Genomic DNA, 14,727 nt, shown 5'->3' with positions numbered 1-14,727 from the left:
TCACACCTTCTAGTAGCTGAACAACTCCGCTCCCGCTATTGATTGTGTACAGTCGGGTATTTTAACCTTTTCTTGCCCGCTTTTTACCAACTATGGTCGGACATTCAAACCTTCTTGTAGCCAAACACATCCACTCCTGCTTTTGATGATGTATGGTTGGGCATTCAAACCTACTTGTTGCCCGCTTTTCATTAATTATGGGTGGACATTCACACCTTGTCGCAGCCAAACACCTCCGCTCCCTGTTTTGATCATGTATGGTTTGACATTCGCACCTTTTCTCACCCGCTTTTTCCAAACTATGGTTGGCCATTCACAGCTTCCTCTCCACCATACTTGTATGGTGGGATATTCACACCCACTTGCATCCGAAGACCTCTGCCCCCACTTTTGTTGATATTTAGTCGGTCATTCTCACCTTACCCGCTTTTGGCAAACTATGGCCTTCTTGCAGCCAAACACCTCTGATCTCGCTTTTGATGATGTAAGGTTGGGCTATCAGACCTTGCTTCACCTGCTTTTCACCAAATATAGTCGGACATTCACACCTTCTTGCAGCCGAACACTTCCGCTCCACCTTTTAGTGTTCTATAACACCTTTTTTTTCACCGCATTTTATAGATTATGGTTGGAAATTCTCAACCACTTTCATCCGAAGACCTCTCCTCCCGCTTTTGTTAATATATTTGAACTTAAGTCGGACATTCAGACCTTCTTGCAGCTGAACACCTCCGCTCCTGCTTTTGATGGTATATAGTCGGGCTTTCGAGCCTTTTCATCCCAGGTTTTTACAAATTATGGTTAGACATTCAGACCTTGCAGCCGAAAACCTCCGCTCCCTCTTTTGATCATACATTGTTGGGCATTCGCACCTTGTCTTACCCGCTTTTTACAAACTTTAGTTAGAAATTCACACCTTGCAGCTGAACCACCTCCGCTCCCTGTTTTGATCATGTATGGTCTGGCAATACTACCTTTTCTTACCCGTTTGTGAGTAATTATGGCTGGACAATCACACCTATTTGCAGCCGAACACCACTTCTCCCGCTTTTGATGATGTATGCTCCGGCATTCTAGTCTTTTCTAACACATTTTTCAGCAATTATGGTCGGACATTCTCACCCTTTCTCATCAGCTTTTTGCAAATTATGATCTGACATTCACACCTACTTGCAGTAGAACAGCTCTGCTCCCACTTTTGATTTTGTTTGGTTGGATATTCGAACCTTTTCTTAACTGCTTTTTACAAACTTTGGTCGGACGTTCACACCTTCTTACAGCGGGACACCTCCGCTCCCGCTTTTGATGGTATATAGTTGGGCATTTGAACCTTTTCTTACCCGCTTTTTACAAACTATGGTCGGACATTCAAACCTTCTTGTAGCCGAAAACCTCCGCTCCCTGTTTTGATCATGTATGGTCTGGCAATACTACCTTTTCTTACCCGTTTGTGAGTATTTATGGCTGGACAATCACACCTACTTGCAGCCGAACACCACTTCTCCCGCTTTTGATGATGTATGGTCCGGCATTCTAGTCTTTTCTAACACATTTTTCAGCAATTATGGTCGGATATTCACACCTACTCACAGCCGAACACTTCCGCTCCCGCATTTGATGGTGTATAGTCGGGCATTCTCACCCTTTCTCATCAGCTTTTTGCAAATTATGATCTGACATTCACACCTACTTGCAGTCGAACAGCTCTGCTCCCGCTTTTGATTATGTTTGGTTGGATATTTGAAACTTTTCTTAACTGCTTTTTACAAACTTTGGTCGGACGTTCACACCTTCTTGCAGCCGAACAACTCCGCTTCCGCTTTTGATGGTATATATTCGGGCATTCGTACCTTTTGTTACCCGCTTTTTACAAACCATGGGTGGACTTTCACACCTTCTAGTAGCTGAACAACTCCGCTCCCGCTATTGATTGTGTACAGTCGGGTATTTTAACCTTTTCTTGCCCGCTTTTTACCAACTATGGTCGGACATTCAAACCTTCTTGTAGCCAAACACATCCACTCCTGCTTTTGATGATGTATGGTTGGGCATTCAAACCTACTTGTTGCCCGCTTTTCATTAATTATGGGTGGACATTCACACCTTGTCGCAGCCAAACACCTCCGCTCCCTGTTTTGATCATGTATGGTTTGACATTCGCACCTTTTCTCACCCGCTTTTTCCAAACTATGGTTGGCCATTCACAGCTTCCTCTCCACCATACTTGTATGGTGGGATATTCACACCCACTTGCATCCGAAGACCTCTGCCCCCACTTTTGTTGATATTTAGTCGGTCATTCTCACCTTACCCGCTTTTGGCAAACTATGGCCTTCTTGCAGCCAAACACCTCTGATCTCGCTTTTGATGATGTAAGGTTGGGCTATCAGACCTTGCTTCACCTGCTTTTCACCAAATATAGTCGGACATTCACACCTTCTTGCAGCCGAACACTTCCGCTCCACCTTTTAGTGTTCTATAACACCTTTTTTTTCACCGCATTTTATAGATTATGGTTGGAAATTCTCAACCACTTTCATCCGAAGACCTCTCCTCCCGCTTTTGTTAATATATTTGAACTTAAGTCGGACATTCAGACCTTCTTGCAGCTGAACACCTCCGCTCCTGCTTTTGATGGTATATAGTCGGGCTTTCGAGCCTTTTCATCCCAGGTTTTTACAAATTATGGTTAGACATTCAGACCTTGCAGCCGAAAACCTCCGCTCCCTCTTTTGATCATACATTGTTGGGCATTCGCACCTTGTCTTACCCGCTTTTTACAAACTTTAGTTAGAAATTCACACCTTGCAGCTGAACCACCTCCGCTCCCTGTTTTGATCATGTATGGTCTGGCAATACTACCTTTTCTTACCCGTTTGTGAGTAATTATGGCTGGACAATCACACCTATTTGCAGCCGAACACCACTTCTCCCGCTTTTGATGATGTATGCTCCGGCATTCTAGTCTTTTCTAACACATTTTTCAGCAATTATGGTCGGACATTCTCACCCTTTCTCATCAGCTTTTTGCAAATTATGATCTGACATTCACACCTACTTGCTGTAGAACAGCTCTGCTCCCGCTTTTGATTTTGTTTGGTTGGATATTCGAACCTTTTCTTAACTGCTTTTTACAAACTTTGGTCGGACGTTCACACCTTCTTACAGCGGGACACCTCCGCTCCCGCTTTTGATGGTATATAGTTGGGCATTTGAACCTTTTCTTACCCGCTTTTTACAAACTATGGTCGGACATTCAAACCTTCTTGTAGCCGAAAACCTCCGCTCCCTCTTTTTGATCATACATTGTCGGGCATTCGCAACGTTTCTTACCCGCTTTTTACAAACCATGGTCGGACTATCACACCTTCTTGTAGCCGAACAACTCCGCTCCCGCTATTGATTGTGTACAGTCGGGTATTTTAACGTTTTCTTACCCGCTTTTTACCAACTATGGTCGGACATTCCCACCTTCTTACAGTGGAAAACCTCCGCTCCCTCTTTTGATGGTGTATGTTCGGTTATTCACACCTTTTTTTCACCGCATTTTATAGATTATGGTTGGAAATTCTCACCCACTCTCATCCGAAGACCTCTCCTCTCGCTTTTGGTAATATATAGTCGGGCATTCGAACCTTGTCTTACCCGCTTTTTACAAATTATGGTCGGACATTCACACCTACTTGCAGCCGAATACTTCCGCTCCACCTTTTAGTGATGTATGGCTGGCATTTGCACCTTTTCTTACCCTCTTTTTATACTGATTGCTGAAGATTAAGTTGTTCTTTCTCAAACTACAAAAACAACACGGGAACACCGTATTGAGGCTTTGTTCTGACCGCTTATTCGGTGTTGCGTTTCTTTCAAGCAATTCTCCCGGTTAGCCCACGCTCGGCTTGCTCCCAGAGCCGTGTTAAAGTCTACATCGTATTCACTCTCATTTCTCAGCAGACTAAAAGACAGTTTCATCTTGGGCTCCCTGAAACTTCCATCCTGCACCGCTGTTTGCTTTTTCACAAGAGCAGAGAAGAGCGCACCGTTCCCAGAGGCACTGCAGTACTGGGTCGATGCTTGAAGTGAACGGAGCAAGCTCCTTTTTCAACTCCTATTGCAAAAATTCCATTTAACATATAGTCCTCGTATAGAGGACATATCAGACATTAAACTGATAAGAACAGATACTACACTTGAGCTCAGCCAAAAGGCCGAGAAGCGATAACTGTTCACTGGTTCACGTCCGAGGGCCCTTCTTGGCACAATGCGCACATGTAGCGGTATTCTTTTTATGGCCATAGGTGGCCAGAGTGTCACTTTGCACCTCCGCCCACCCGCTGCACTGAGCAAGCTCCAATTTCAACTCCTATTGCTAAAAATCCATTTAATATGTAGTCCTCGTATATAGGACATATCAGATATTAAACTGATAAGAACAGATACTACACTTGATCTTAGCCAAAAGGCCGAGAAGCGATAACTGTCCACTGGTTCACGTCCGAGTGCCCTTCCTGGCACATTGCGCACTTGTAGCGGTGTTCTTTTTATGGCCATAGGTGGCCAGAGTGTCACTTTGCACCTCCGCCCACCCGCTGTACTGAGCACTCTTCAGCCCTTTTAACTGGTATAACTTTGCACTCCCGCACGCTCAAGCGAGCACCATTCAAGCAACAACTTTGCACTCCAGCTTCGAACATCGGCACAGTCGCAACAAGTAAGGCGACTCTACTCAGAGAAGTCACTCTGCACAGTAACAAGATTTCTTTTGCACAGACAGAAAGGGCTTCACCCGCATAGGTAAAGCCTGCCAAAAATAGAAACAACTCATTAGTGCTGCTCTCCACAGAAGTTTTTAGTAAAAGGCGAAAGACTTGTACGTTATGAAGAGAAACCAGAGTACGATTATCCGTCACTGCGGGAGCAGGGCATCAGGCTAGTTGGCATAGCCACCTTCCCCATGGTGAGCTGTGCTTGGTTGAGACGCTTGCTCCCCCCCCCTTGCTCCTCGGCTGACCAAGTAGGAACAATCGGGCCCTATTCGATGGCTGCCTTGTCTTTTACTCTGTGCAAAAGACAAGGCAGCAACTAAAACACCACGGGAACACCGTATTGAGGCTTTGTTCTGACCGCTCATTCGGTGTTGCGTTTCTTTCAAGCAATTCTCCCGGTTAGCCCATACTCGGCTCGCTCCCAGAGCCGTATTAAAGTCTACTTCGCATTCACTCTCTTTTCTCAGCAGACTCTTGGGATTTTATCTATAAAATGAATTCCTTCACTCAAACTATGTTAAAACCGCTTTGTCCTTCATATTTACCATGTCTAGAAAGATTTAAACAAAAAAAACAACGTTGTATTTTGCAGTAAAAGAAAGAGCAAATCTAAAGTTTCAGGAATCCGAGAATAAGCTTACTTTCATGAGTTCTTCACGATTTCGGATTTTGCTCTAAAATGAATTCCTTCACTCAAACTAAATTAAAACTGCTAAACCGCTAATCTGTTACATGTAAGGCAGATGTCAAATTCACCGAAATAGGATCTAAGGGTATTCGGCCAATCAAGCTGTAGCAGCTTCGGTAAACGAGTATAAGTTGAAGAGTTTGTGAATAAAGGTGTGCGCACACATAGTGAGCTGTAGGAAAATTGGCAGGGAGCAATGCCGGCTGGGGTATATGTTCTTGTATGTTGTCTCACTGTTTGATTTGAATGTGTTGTGTAAGTGTCCTGTTGAATGTTACATGTTTGGGCTTTGACACGCTTCACTGTGGTTGTTAACTGTGTGGTGTGTCCTGAAATGTTATATGTTTGGGCTGTGTGACATGCTTAATGCTTGTCAGTAGCTACCCACTTATTCATATATAGCAACTGACAACATAAGAAGTCCGGACATACTTTGATAGTAGTTGTAGAAGTATCCTTATTGATAATAGATAAACTAATTCATAGTGATAGAACAGTAGATGAACAGGTGCCTGCACATGTCTCACGAAAATAAAATGGGTGTATGATTGCTGACGGCAGAGCCATACTGCCAAACTTATGAGTTCTTGTGGCAAACTTGATTCAGTGTCTTGACGTGTATACGCTGTTTCGCTGACTTGATTGTCACAAGAAACAAAGTGTGTTTGATAAGATCCGACCATTTTATTACGGGAGGATCAGTATGTATGGATTCTGATGTGACTGATAAACCCATTCGTATCTTAAGCATAATCTAATACGTGAGACAACGCCCTGGCACACAATCAAAAAAAAAAAAAGAGAGAGCGGTTTTGTGTCACCACAGTCCATAATGTAGAAAAGAGAGAAAAAAGCCTTTCTGATTTGGTGTGTGTGCTAACCGTGCAGAGTGTAGAGAAAAGAGAGAAAAGAAAGCCGTTTTGGTGTCACGGGTGTTGTGACTTACACACACATTTCTGAATTGAGAAAGGAAATTATTTTAGAGGAAGCACTAGAGTTTAGATCCCACATTTGTTGATAGGCATTCATTTATTTCTTCACTTCTGATGAAGTTTCAACAATAAACTACATACTTTGTATTATGAGAAAGAACAAGACTCATTCTTCAGGAATCCGAAAATAAGCTCTATTTTACAAGTTATGCACTAATTCGGATTCTCCTATAAAACGAATTCCTTAACTCAAACCAAGTTAAAACTGCTTTGTCCTTCATATTTATTCATGTCTAATCAAGTTTCAACGATAAACAACGTTGTACTTTGTAGAATGAGAAAGAACTTCTTTAGCAATAAGCATCTCTCGACATATGACGAAGTACAGATTTTGCTATAAAATTAATTCCTTCTATCAGCCTGACTTAAAACTGTTTGTCCTCCTTATTTATCCACTTCAAATCAAATTTCAACAATTAAAAAAATTTTGTAGTTTGAGAAAGAACAACTTAATCTTCAGCAATCAGTAAAAAAAGAGGGTAAGAAAAGGTGCAAATGCCAACCATACATATCTAAAAGGTGGAGCGGAAGTATTCGGCTGCAAGTAGATGTGAATGTCCGACCATAATTTGTTAAAAGCGGGTAAGAAAAGGTTCGAATGCCCGACAATATATTAACAAAAGCGGGAGGAGAGGTCTTCGGATGAGAGTGGGTGAGAATTTCCAACCAAAATCTATAAAATGCGGTGAAAAAAAAGGTGTGAATGTCCCATAGAACATTAAAAGGTGGAGCGGAAGTGTTCGGCTGCAAGAAGGTGTGAATGTCCGACTATATTTGGTGAAAAGCAGGGGAAGCAAGGTCTGAATGCCCAACCTTACATCATCAAAAGCGGTTCGAATATCCAACCAAACATAATCAAAAGCGGGAGCAGAGCTGTTCGACTGCAAGTAGGTGAGAATGTCCAGCCATAATTACTCACAAACGGGTAAAAAAAGGTAGTATTGCCAGACCATACATGATCAAAACAGGGAGCTGAGGTGGTTCAGCACCAAGGTGTGAATGTCTGACTATAGTTTGTAAAAAGCGGGTAAGCTGCGAATGACCGACTAAATATCAACAAAAGGTCTTCGGATGCAAGTGGGTGTGAATATCCCACCATACAAGTATGGTGGAGAGGAAGCTGTGAACAGCCGACCATAGTTGGCAAAAAACGGGTGAGAAAAGGAGCGAATGTCCAACCATACATGATCAAAACAGGGAGCGGAGGTGTTTGGCTGTGACAAGGTGTGAATGTCCACCCAAAATTAATGAAAAGCGGGCAAAAAGTAGGTTTGAATGCCCAAGCATACATCATCAAAAGAAGGAGTGGATGTGTTCGGCTACAAGAAGGTTTGAATGTCCGAGCATAGTTTGTAAAAAGCGGGTAAGAAAAGGTTCGAATGCCCAAACAAACACCATCAAAAGAGGGAGCGGAGGTGTTTGGCTGTGACAAGGTGTGAATGTCCACCCAAAATTAATGAAAAGCGGGCAAAAAGTAGGTTTGAATGCCCAAGCATACATCATCAAAAGAAGGAGTGGATGTGTTCGGCTACAAGAAGGTTTGAATGTCCGAGCATAGTTTGTAAAAAGCGGGTAAGAAAAGGTTCGAATGCCCAAACAAACACCATCAAAAGAGGGAGCGGAGGTGTTCCGCTGTAAGAAGGTGTGAATGTCCGACCATAGTTGGTAAAAAGTGGGTAAGAAAAGGTTAAAATACCCGACTGTACACAATCAATAGGGTGAGCGGAGTTGTTCGGCTACAAGAAGGTGTGAAAGTCCAACCATGGTTTGTAAAAAGCTGGTAAGAAAAGGTTCGAATGCCCGAATATATACCATCAAAAGCGGAAGCGGAGGTGTTCGGCTGCAAGAAGGTGTGAACGTCCGACCAAAGTTTGTAAAAAGCAGTTAAGAAAAGGTTCGAATATCCAACCAAACAAAATCAAAAGCGGGAGCAGAGCTGTTCGACTGCAAGTAGGTGTGAATGTCCAGCCATAATTACTCACAAACGGGTAAGAAAAGGTAGTATTGCCAGACCATACATGATCAAAACAGGGAGCTGAGGTGGTTCAGCACCAAGGTGTGAATGTCTGACTATAGTTTGTAAAAAGCGGGTACGATAAGGTGCGAATGCCTGACAATGTATAATCAAAAGAGGGAGCAGAGGTTTTCGGCTACAAGAAGGTTTGAACGTCTGACCATAGTTTGTAAAAAGCGGGTAAGAAAAGGTTCGAATGCCCGAACATACACCATCAAAGGAGGGAGCGGAGGTGTTCCGCTGTAAGAAGGTGTGAATGTCCGACCATAGTTGGTAAAAAACGGGTAAGAAAAGGTTAAAATACCCGACTGTACACAATCAGTAGCGGGTGCGGAGTTGTTCGGCTACTAAAAGGTGTGAAAGTCCGACCATGGTTTGTAAAAAGCGGGTAAGAAAAGGTGCGAATGCCCGAAAATGTATGATCAAAAGAGGGAGCGGAGGTGTTTGGCTGCAAGAAGGTGTGAATGTACACCCATAATTACTGAAAAATGGGTAAGAAAAGGTGCGAATGCCCAAATATACATAATCAAAAGCAGGAGTGGATGTGTTCGGCTCCAAGAAGGGTTGAATGTCTGACCATAGTTTGTAAAAAGCAGGTAAGAAAAGGTTTGACTGCCCGAACATACACCATCAAAAGAGGGAGCGGAGGTGTTCCGCTGTAAGAAGGTGTGAATGTCCGACCATAGTTGGTAAAAAGCGGGTAAGAAAAGGTTAAAATACCCGACTGTACACAATCAATAGCGGGAGCGGAGTTGTTCGGCTACTAAAAGATGTGAAAGTCCGACTATGGTTTGTAAAAAGCGGGTAAGAAAAGGTGCTAATGCCCGACAATGTATGATCAAAAGAGGGAGCAGAGGTGTTCGGCTGCAAGAAGGTCTGAATGTCCAACCATAATTTGTATAAACCGGGAAGGAAAGTTTCGAAAGCCCGACTATACACCATCAAAAGCGGGAGCAGAGTGGTTCAGCTGCAAGAAGGTCTGAATGTCCATCAATAATTGCTTTAAAACATGAAAGAAAATTTTCGAATATCATCCGCACATGATCATAAGAAGGAGAGGAGGTGTTCAGCTGCAAGAAGGTGTGAATGTCCACCCATAATTCCTGAAAAATGGGTAAAAAAAGGTGCGAATGCCCAACCATACATTATCAAAAGCAGGTGTGAATGTCAGATCATAATTTGCAAAAAGCTGATGATAAAGGGTGAGAATGCCCGACTATACACCATCAAATGCGGGAGCGGAGGTGTTCGGCTCTGAGTAGGTGTGAATGTCCGACCATAATTGCTGAAAAATGTGTTAGAAAATGAAAGAATGCCGGACCATACATCATCAAAAGCGAGAGAGGTGGTGTTCGGCTGCAAAAAGGTGTAAATGTTCGACTAAAGTTTGTAAAAAGCGGGTAAGACATGGTGCGAATGCCTGACAAGGTATGATCAAAAGCAGGAGCGGAGGTGTTCAGCTGCAAGAAGGTCTAAATGTCCATCAATAATTGCTAGAAAACATGAAAGAAAATTTTCGAAAATCCAACCGCACATGATCATAAGTGGGAGAGGAGGTGTTCAGCTGCAAGAAGGTGTGAATGTCCACCCATTATTCCTGACAAATGGGTAAGAAAAGGTGCGAATGCCAAACCATACATTATCAAAAGCAGGTGTGAATGTCAGATCATAATTTGCAAAAAGCTGATGAGAAAGGGTGAGAATGTCTGACTGCACACCATCAAATGCGGGAGCGGAGTTGTTCGGCTGTGAGTAGGTGTGAATCTCCGACCGTAATTTCTGAAAAATGTGTTAGAAAATGTAAGAATGCCGGTCCATACATCATCAAAAGCGAGAGAGGTGGTGTTCGGCTGCAAGTAGGTGTGAATGTCCAGCCATAATTACTCACAAACGGGTAAGAAAAGGTAGTATTGCCAGACCATACATGATCAAAACAGGGAGCGGAGGTGGTTCAGCTGCAAGAAGGTGTGAATGTCTCACTAAAGTTCAAATATATTAACAAAAGCGGGAGGAGAGGTCTTCGGATGAGAGTGGTTGAGAATTTCCAACCATAATCTATAAAATTCGGTGAAAAAAAGGTGTGATAGAACACTAAAAGGTGGAGCGGAAGTGTTCGGCTGCAAGAAGGTGTGAATGTCCGACTATATTTGGTGAAAAGCAGGTGAAGCAAGGTCTGAATGCCCAACCTTACATTATCAAAAGCGAGATCAGAGGTGTTTGGCTGCAAGAAGGCCATAGTTTGCCAAAAGCGGGTAAGCTGCAAATGACCAACTAAATATCAACAAAAGTGGGGGCGGAGGTCTTCGGATGCAAGTGGGTGTGAACATCCCACCATACAAGTATGGTGGAGAGGAAGCTGTGAACAGCCGACCATAGTTTGCAAAAAGCGGGTGAGAAAAGGTGCGAATGTGCAACCATACATGATCAAAACAGGGAGCGGAGGTGTTTGGCTGTGACAAGGTGTGAATGTCCACCCAAAACTGATGAAAAGCGGGCAAAAAGTAGGTTTGAATGCCCAACCATACATCATCAAAAGCAGGAGTGGATATGTTCGGCTACAAGAAGGTTTGAACGTCTGACCATAGTTTGTAAAAAGCGGGTAAGAAAAGGTTCGAATGCCCAAACATACACCATCAAAAGAGGGAGCGGAGGTGTTCCGCTGTAAGAAGGTGTGAATGTCCACCCAAAATTCATGAAAAGCGGGCAAAACGTAGGTTTGAATGCCCAAGCATACATCATCAAAAGAAGGAGTGGATGTGTTCGGCTACAAGAAGGTTTGAATGTCCGAGCATAGTTTGTAAAAAGCGGGTAAGAAAAGGTTCGAATGCCCAAACAAACACCGTCAAAAGAGGGAGCGGAGGTGTTCCGCTGTAAGAAGGTGTGAATGTCCGACCATAGTTGGTAAAAAGTGGGTAAGAAAAGGTTAAAATACCCGACTGTACACAATCAATAGGGGGAGCGGAGTTGTTCGGCTACAAGAAGGTGTGAAAGTCCAACCATGGTTTGTAAAAAGCTGGTAAGAAAAGGTTCGAATGCCCGAATATATACCATCAAAAGCGGAAGCGGAGGTGTTCGGCTGCAAGAAGGTGTGAACGTCCGACCAAAGTTTGTAAAAAGCAGTTAAGAAAAGGTTCGAATATCCAACCAAACAAAATCAAAAGCGGGAGCAGAGCTGTTCGACTGCAAGTAGGTGTGAATGTCCAGCCATAATTACTCACAAACGGGTAAGAAAAGGTAGTATTGCCAGACCATACATGATCAAAACAGGGAGCTGAGGTGGTTCAGCACCAAGGTGTGAATGTCTGACTATAGTTTGTAAAAAGCGGGTACGATAAGGTGCGAATGCCTGACAATGTATAATCAAAAGAGGGAGCAGAGGTTTTCGGCTACAAGAAGGTTTGAACGTCTGACCATAGTTTGTAAAAAGCGGGTAAGAAAAGGTTCGAATGCCCGAACATACACCATCAAAGGAGGGAGCGGAGGTGTTCCGCTGTAAGAAGGTGTGAATGTCCGACCATAGTTGGTAAAAAACGGGTAAGAAAAGGTTAAAATACCCGACTGTACACAATCAGTAGCGGGTGCGGAGTTGTTCGGCTACTAAAAGGTGTGAAAGTCCGACCATGGTTTGTAAAAAGCGGGTAAGAAAAGGTGCGAATGCCCGAAAATGTATGATCAAAAGAGGGAGCGGAGGTGTTTGGCTGCAAGAAGGTGTGAATGTACACCCATAATTACTGAAAAATGGGTAAGAAAAGGTGCGAATGCCCAAATATACATAATCAAAAGCAGGAGTGGATGTGTTCGGCTCCAAGAAGGGTTGAATGTCTGACCATAGTTTGTAAAAAGCAGGTAAGAAAAGGTTTGACTGCCCGAACATACACCATCAAAAGAGGGAGCGGAGGTGTTCCGCTGTAAGAAGGTGTGAATGTCCGACCATAGTTGGTAAAAAGCGGGTAAGAAAAGGTTAAAATACCCGACTGTACACAATCAATAGCGGGAGCGGAGTTGTTCGGCTACTAAAAGATGTGAAAGTCCGACTATGGTTTGTAAAAAGCGGGTAAGAAAAGGTGCTAATGCCCGACAATGTATGATCAAAAGAGGGAGCAGAGGTGTTCGGCTGCAAGAAGGTCTGAATGTCCAACCATAATTTGTATAAACCGGGAAGGAAAGTTTCGAAAGCCCGACTATACACCATCAAAAGCGGGAGCAGAGTGGTTCAGCTGCAAGAAGGTCTGAATGTCCATCAATAATTGCTTTAAAACATGAAAGAAAATTTTCGAATATCATCCGCACATGATCATAAGAAGGAGAGGAGGTGTTCAGCTGCAAGAAGGTGTGAATGTCCACCCATAATTCCTGAAAAATGGGTAAAAAAAGGTGCGAATGCCCAACCATACATTATCAAAAGCAGGTGTGAATGTCAGATCATAATTTGCAAAAAGCTGATGATAAAGGGTGAGAATGCCCGACTATACACCATCAAATGCGGGAGCGGAGGTGTTCGGCTCTGAGTAGGTGTGAATGTCCGACCATAATTGCTGAAAAATGTGTTAGAAAATGAAAGAATGCCGGACCATACATCATCAAAAGCGAGAGAGGTGGTGTTCGGCTGCAAAAAGGTGTAAATGTTCGACTAAAGTTTGTAAAAAGCGGGTAAGACATGGTGCGAATGCCTGACAAGGTATGATCAAAAGCAGGAGCGGAGGTGTTCAGCTGCAAGAAGGTCTAAATGTCCATCAATAATTGCTAGAAAACATGAAAGAAAATTTTCGAAAATCCAACCGCACATGATCATAAGTGGGAGAGGAGGTGTTCAGCTGCAAGAAGGTGTGAATGTCCACCCATTATTCCTGACAAATGGGTAAGAAAAGGTGCGAATGCCAAACCATACATTATCAAAAGCAGGTGTGAATGTCAGATCATAATTTGCAAAAAGCTGATGAGAAAGGGTGAGAATGTCTGACTGCACACCATCAAATGCGGGAGCGGAGTTGTTCGGCTGTGAGTAGGTGTGAATCTCCGACCGTAATTTCTGAAAAATGTGTTAGAAAAGGTAAGAATGCCGGTCCATACATCATCAAAAGCGAGAGAGGTGGTGTTCGGCTGCAAGTAGGTGTGAATGTCCAGCCATAATTACTCACAAACGGGTAAGAAAAGGTAGTATTGCCAGACCATACATGATCAAAACAGGGAGCGGAGGTGGTTCAGCTGCAAGAAGGTGTGAATGTCTCACTAAAGTTCAAATATATTAACAAAAGCGGGAGGAGAGGTCTTCGGATGAGAGTGGTTGAGAATTTCCAACCATAATCTATAAAATTCGGTGAAAAAAAGGTGTGATAGAACACTAAAAGGTGGAGCGGAAGTGTTCGGCTGCAAGAAGGTGTGAATGTCCGACTATATTTGGTGAAAAGCAGGTGAAGCAAGGTCTGAATGCCCAACCTTACATTATCAAAAGCGAGATCAGAGGTGTTTGGCTGCAAGAAGGCCATAGTTTGCCAAAAGCGGGTAAGCTGCAAATGACCAACTAAATATCAACAAAAGTGGGGGCGGAGGTCTTCGGATGCAAGTGGGTGTGAACATCCCACCATACAAGTATGGTGGAGAGGAAGCTGTGAACAGCCGACCATAGTTTGCAAAAAGCGGGTGAGAAAAGGTGCGAATGTGCAACCATACATGATCAAAACAGGGAGCGGAGGTGTTTGGCTGTGACAAGGTGTGAATGTCCACCCAAAACTGATGAAAAGCGGGCAAAAAGTAGGTTTGAATGCCCAACCATACATCATCAAAAGCAGGAGTGGATATGTTCGGCTACAAGAAGGTTTGAACGTCTGACCATAGTTTGTAAAAAGCGGGTAAGAAAAGGTTCGAATGCCCAAACATACACCATCAAAAGAGGGAGCGGAGGTGTTCCGCTGTAAGAAGGTGTGAATGTCCGACCATAGTTGGTAAAAAGTGGGTAAGAAAAGGTTAAAATACCCGACTGTACACAATCAATAGGGGGAGCGTAGTTGTTCGGCTACAAGAAGTTGTGAAAGTCCAACCATGGTTTGTAAAAAGCGGGTAAGAAAAGGTGCGAATGCCCGAAAATGTATGATCAAAAGAGGGAGCGGAGGTGTTCGGCTGCAAGAAGGTGTGAATGTACACCCATAATTACTGAAAAATGGGTAAGAAAAGGTGCGAATGCCCAACTATACATAATCAAAAGCAGGAGTGGATGTGTTCGGCTCCAAGAAGGGTTGAATGTCTGACCATAGTTTGTAAAAAGCAGGTAAG

At 43.4% G+C, this 14,727-nt stretch overlaps 1 protein-coding gene and 3 non-coding genes across 4 annotated transcripts in view; 1 reads left to right on the top strand and 3 right to left on the bottom strand.

Moving 5' to 3' along the window:
* The window catches only part of LOC140317801 (insulin-like growth factor 2 mRNA-binding protein 1), a 60,689-nt gene that overhangs the window by 29,745 nt on the left and 16,217 nt on the right, over window positions 1-14,727 (top strand). The window lies entirely within an intron of this gene.
* LOC140318700 (U2 spliceosomal RNA) lies at window positions 4,027-4,217 on the bottom strand. The gene has a single exon (XR_011917853.1). It is a non-coding gene; the product is annotated as a U2 spliceosomal RNA (small nuclear RNA).
* On the bottom strand, window positions 4,287-4,472 carry LOC140318743 (U2 spliceosomal RNA). The gene has a single exon (XR_011917889.1). It is a non-coding gene; the product is annotated as a U2 spliceosomal RNA (small nuclear RNA).
* Window positions 4,781-4,894, bottom strand: LOC140318785 (U5 spliceosomal RNA). Its single transcript, XR_011917929.1, has one exon. It is a non-coding gene; the product is annotated as a U5 spliceosomal RNA (small nuclear RNA).

This window comes from Leuresthes tenuis, unplaced genomic scaffold, assembly GCF_036924035.1.
Source record: "Leuresthes tenuis unplaced genomic scaffold, fLeuTen1.0.hap1 SCAF_11, whole genome shotgun sequence".
NCBI lineage: Eukaryota > Metazoa > Chordata > Actinopteri > Atheriniformes > Atherinopsidae > Leuresthes > Leuresthes tenuis.
The sequence above is the reverse complement of the archived record's forward strand: the minus strand, read 5'-3'. Positions and strand labels throughout refer to the sequence as shown.